At 29.1% G+C, this 6,000-nt stretch overlaps 1 pseudogene; it reads left to right on the top strand.

Annotated features, from left to right (window-relative positions):
- Positions 1-2,202: 2,202 nt before the first annotated feature.
- On the top strand, positions 2,203-2,890 carry LOC145814107 (secreted RxLR effector protein 161 pseudogene; annotated as a pseudogene).
- The last annotated feature ends 3,110 nt before the right edge of the window (positions 2,891-6,000 follow it).

Here is a 6,000-nt window from a genome sequence, read left to right as displayed (position 1 = left end):
AATATTTCTCTTAATACTTTTTTTATTAAAAAATATAAAAATATATTTAAAAATATTATTAATTTTCATTTTGGAAGAAGAATTTAAATATTTAATATTTCTTCCATATGATTTTAATTCAAACACTTTGATTGAAAGAAGAGCAAAATTTTTGGAGGGATATCAAATTTTAAGTTTCCCTCCAATGAATTTGATTGAATCCCACATAGATTTCTTGAGTTTTTTGGAAGAATTTTTTTCTTATAAATAGATAGAAGCTTTCACAATAATTTCAAGCTCTCAATGGGATTCCTCACAAGAGGAGACCCTTAAAAGAGAGTTTCCAATTAATTTTTTATTATATATAATATATATATATAAAATAAGAAAGAGAAAGAAAAGAAAGAAAGAAAATAAAAAAACAGGAAAAAAAAAAAAAAAAAAGAGGCCGGACCGGTTCAATCAACCCGTGGCCGGGTCGACCGGTTCACCGGTTTAACCGGTGGGTTCACCGGTTTTCAAAAAATAGGCCGGTTTTTTCAAATGGCCGGTTTAAGAGGGTCGACCGGACCGGAACCCCATCCGGGGTTGAACCGGCCGGTCCGGTCCGGTTTTTAAAACCATGCCTGGTACGCCACAACAGAATGGAGTTGCTGAAAGGCGTAATCGTACACTTAAAGATATGGTTAGGAGTATGTTAAGTTACTCAATTGTATCTATTTCAATGTGGGGTGAAGCTTTAAAAAACTGCAATGTATATCTTAAATAGGGTTCCTAGTAAGGCGGTCCCAACAATTCCTTTTGAGTTGTGGACTGTAGGAAACCTAGTTTGAGACACTTACATATTTGGGGTTGTCCAGCAGAGGCAAGAATCTTCAACCCACAAGAGAAAAAGTTGGACTCAAGAACAATATTTGGATATTTCATTGGTTATCCAGACAAGTCTAAAAGGTACAAATTTTATTGTCCTAATCACAGTACGAGGATAGTGGAGACTGGTAATGCTAGATTCCTAGAGAATGGTGAAATCAGTGGGAGTGAGAAAACACGAGTGGTGAATTTCGAGGAAATTAGGGTAAATGTGCCAACATTTGACCCTTATTAAAAATTTGTTGTTCCTCAGACTATTCCACAGGCTGAGGAAAACGAACAACATGATGAAAATCCTTCACCACCTCATGTTTCACCACTTCATGAAGATACCACCATTGAAAATATTGTAGAACCACCACAACCGGCAGTTCTGAGAAGATCTCAGAGGGAAAGAAAGCCTACCATTCCAGATGATTACATGGTGTATCTACAGGAATCTGATTTTGATATTGGGATTAACAAAGATCTAGTCTCATTTTCACAAGCCATGAATAGTGATGATTCTTCTAAATGGGTCAATGCTATAAATGAAGAGTTAAAATCCATGGAATAGAATAGTGTTTGGGATCTCGTCGAATTGCCTAATAACTGCAAAAAGGTCGGGTGTAAATGGGTCTTCAAGACCAAGCGTGACGCAAAAGGCAATATCGAACGATTTAAAGCCAGACTTGTTGCCAAAGGTTTTACTCAAAAAGAAGGCATAGACTATACAGAGACCTTCTCTCTAGTATCTAAGAAGGACTCGCTTAGAATCATCCTAGCATTGGTAGCTCATTATGACTTAGAGTTGCATCAAATGGATGTGAAAACTGCTTTTTAAAATGGGAATTTGGATGAAGAAATTTATATGGAGCAGCCCGAAGGATTTGCAAAGAAAGGTAAAGAACATTTAACTTGCAAATTAAAAAAAAATCCATATATGGCCTTAAACAAGCTTCTAGGCAATGGTATTTAAGGTTTAATGATACCATTACCTCTTTCGAATTTAAGGAAAATGCAGTTGATCAGTGTATATATCTGAAGGTTAGTGGGAGCAAGTTCATTATGTTGGTGCTATATGTGGATGACATTTTGTTAGCTAGTAATGACCTTGGCTTATTGCATGAAACCAAGGAATATCTCTCCAAGAACTTTAAAATGGTCAATATGGGTGAGGCAAACTATGTTATTGGCATAGAGATCTTTAGGGATTGATCTCAAGGATTGCTAGGACTATCTCAAAAAGGATATATTGATCGTGTTTTGGAGAGATTCAATATGCAGTTTTGTTCAGCCGGTGATGCACCCATCATGAAGGGTGATAAATTAAGTGAAAAACAGTGTCCAAGGAATGACTTGGAAAGAAAACAAATGAAGGACATTCCATATGCATCAGCTGGAGGGAGCTTGATGTATGCCCATACATGTACCAGGCCAGATATTAGTTTTGCAGTTGGAATGTTGGGAAGATTTCAAAGTAATCCTGGAATGGAACATTGGAAAGCAGTAAAGAAAGTTATAAGATATCTTCAGGGAACAAAGGATTATATGCTCACCTATAGGAAATCAGAACAGTTGGAAGTTATCGGATACTCAGACTCAGATTTTGCTGGTTGCCTTGATAGTAGAAAATCTACATCAGGTTTTGTTTTTCTACTAGCTAGTGGAGCAATTTCATGGAAGAGTGTGAAGCAGTCCACTATTGCTTCATCTACTATGGAGGCTGAGTTTGTGGCATGCTTTGAGGCTACAAATCATGCTTTATGGTTGCGAAATTTCATCTCAGGACTTGGTGTTGTTGACTCAATTGCCAGGCCGCTGAAGATATATTGTGACAATACCGCAGCAGTTTTCTTCTCTAAAGAATGGAAAGTACTCCGGTGGTTCCAAACACATGGAAGTAAAGTACTTGGTTGTTAGAGAGAGAGTCCAGAAACAACAAGTGTTAATTGAAAACTTAAGCACCTCTCTTATGATTGCTGATCCATTCACAAAGGGATTGCCACCAAAGACATACAAAGAGCATGTTATCAGGATGGGTCTTTTAAGCAACCCTTGATGTGTATGGTTAATCATGAGTGCTTATTTTTTTTGACACTATTTGCGCAATAATAATTTTGTTTCTGTTTTCCTATTTCTAAAAAGTGTGTGTACACATTATTTTGAATATTAATAAACAGGAAATGTCTTAACAAGACAAATTACAGGGGCCTTTCAGGCAAATAATTATATATCCCAATAAAGGACTGGGTTGGTGAAGGTTATCAATGGCGTGGTGCATAGAAGGAAATATGACATAAATGTTATATAACCGCTATGACTCACATTGGTGATCTGAAGTAATCACAGTATTATAGTTTCTAATATATCTAAACTTATTGGCTATTTTTTAAAATTCGTGATCACATGTTAAAGTTTTTAGTGTGGAATCCAATGAGTCAAAATTTTTAAGTTGCATATTTTTGAAAAAACTCATAATTGCATCATAATCAGCTTAATGGGCCAAGTGGGAGAATGTTGGATTTATTTTTCTAGTGTGGCCCAATAGCCTACATATTTTCTACATGTTTTAATTTATTTGGACTCCACAAATAGATAAAGCCAATATTTGAGATCAAGTTCAGTAAATAGAATTTTAATATAATCACTCTTCTAAGATAAGAAGGAAACCTTGATGGATTAGAAATTCTTCTGATAGAGTTTATCTGGCCCTCTTCTCTCCTCTATATAAGGATGGGTGACTCCCCTTTCATATCATGAGTATTTTTCCATTACTTTAAGTTTTATAGTCATCCTAATTAAGAGAGACAGAGAGAAGAAGGTGAGCCAAAATTAAAGGTTCAACTCTAAGGGGTATTTTCTCAATTTCTCTAATTCAATGGCTGACAAAGGTATATTCGTTTTATTCTTGAGTTGTATTGAATTCAAGATCCTGTAAAGTTTAATTCCGCATTATTATTATGGTTACATGTATTATTAAATCTTACAATTACGACTATTATTTGTTATAAATTTTAATTTAACATAATACTCAGGGGAAGAAAAAAAAAACTATTCTCCTATACAATAATAAATTATCAAAATTGTTTATTGAAAAATATTTCTCATATCATTAAAAATTGTTAATTGACTTAATGATTTATTTATTAACAAAATGGTTAACTGAAAAATATTTTTCTTTAATGATTTACTTACTAATAAAATTAGTCATTTGTTATGCGAGTATGATTTATATATTAATAAAATTAGTCATTTGTATCTATATGTATTTTCTTCTGCTTCTTTATTAGTTCAGTTAATTATCTTACTAGTTTTTTTTAGATGGAAGAATTATCTTAGTATTTGTTTTAAAAGCTACACACTTTATTTATTTATTTATTTATAAATTCCAATAAAATATTAAAGACTCATAAATTCACTCAAAATGATATGGTAATAGAATTGGAGTCTATCATTATATGTATAACAAATCAAAAAATGATACATATAATACCACATAATTCTATTATATATTTAATTATTTATTTTATTCAATTTCATAGAATAATATTTTAATTTTTAAAAAATTATTAAAATATAAAACTTAAGCATACTTTTTAAACTAGTATATATATATATACACCAATCAGACCCTACCTCTCTTAAATTGAAGCCATCCGTCTCTCTCTCTCTCTCTTTCTCGGGCTTTTTCCCAAAATAAGCCTATTTTGCATTTTATTTCCCAAATTAGGCCAACTTCTGACGAAATTCCCAAAATAAGCTGAAGCGTCATTCCCATTCGCGCTTTTACTGTGAGGAGGTCGAAATGTGATGAATAGTAAAAGCGCTATTTCAAAACGCGCTTTTAATTAAGAAATCGCTGTTCCAAATTGCGCTTTTAACATAAAAAAAATTTTGTGAAAAAAACGCTATTTGAAATCGCGTTTTTACTGTGCATATAATTTTTTTTTTATTTATAAAAAACGTTATTTCAAATGGCGTTTTTACTGTGGACCACAACCAACCCAACATACACAGGCACCCGCAAACACCCACAACAATTGAAGCATTGAAATAATATAATATTTATATATAATAATAATTTATAATAATCAATTATATAATTTTTATAATTTTCATAAATATAAATTATTTTTAGGTTATGGATGGTTTGATTTATAATACGTATGTAATATGTAAGGGTAAAAAATTTTATAATCAAAAATAATTTTTTCAATTTTTATAATAAAAAATAATTTATAAATTATCAAAAATAATTTATAATACGTATGTATTATAAAATTTTTTATAATAATTTATAATACGTATATATTTACTTTAAATAAATTATATATAATACGTATGTATTATATATATAATTTTTATATATTTACTTTAAATAAATTATTTTTGATACGTATGTATTATATATATAATACGTATGTATTATATATATAATTTTTATATATTTATATATTTACTTTAAATAAATTATTAATAAATATATAATAATTATTTTATAAAATAAATTATTAATAAAAATTATTGATTGTAAAATAAATTGATTACTTTATAAAATAAATTGATTATAATTTTTATTAATAATTATTTATTATATATTTTTAAATAATTTATAAAGATTATAATCAATTTATAAATAATTTTTGCAATTTTTATAATCAATTTTTACATACGTATGACAATAATTTTTATAAATTATTTAAACCATACGTATGTAAGGGTAAAAAATTTTAGGTTATGGATGGTTTGATTTATCATTTATCAAAAATTTTACCTTTAAACCATACGTATGTAAATGTGAAGATGGGTTTACTGTTAATATAAATGTGAAGATATGTATTAAATTATTTACATACGTATTAGTTATAAATTTTTATAAATTATTTTTGAATAATACATACATATTATAAAATGTGAAGATGGGTTTACTGTAAAAAATTTTAAATAAAAAATGTAAAGATTTAAATAATACATACGTATTATAAAATTTTATTAATAATTTATTTTATAAAATAATTATTATATATTTATTAATAATTTATTTAAAGTAAATATATAAATATATAAAAATTATATATATAATACATACGTATTATATATATAATACATACGTATCAAAAATAATTTATTTAAAGTAAATATATAAAATTATATATATAATACATACGT

The sequence above is a fragment of the Camellia sinensis genome, unplaced genomic scaffold (genome assembly GCF_055761805.1).
Source record: "Camellia sinensis isolate YWXY unplaced genomic scaffold, ASM5576180v1 Unanchor1, whole genome shotgun sequence".
NCBI classification, from domain to species: Eukaryota; Viridiplantae; Streptophyta; class Magnoliopsida; order Ericales; family Theaceae; genus Camellia; species Camellia sinensis.
This window is presented reverse-complemented; position numbering and strand designations above follow the sequence as displayed.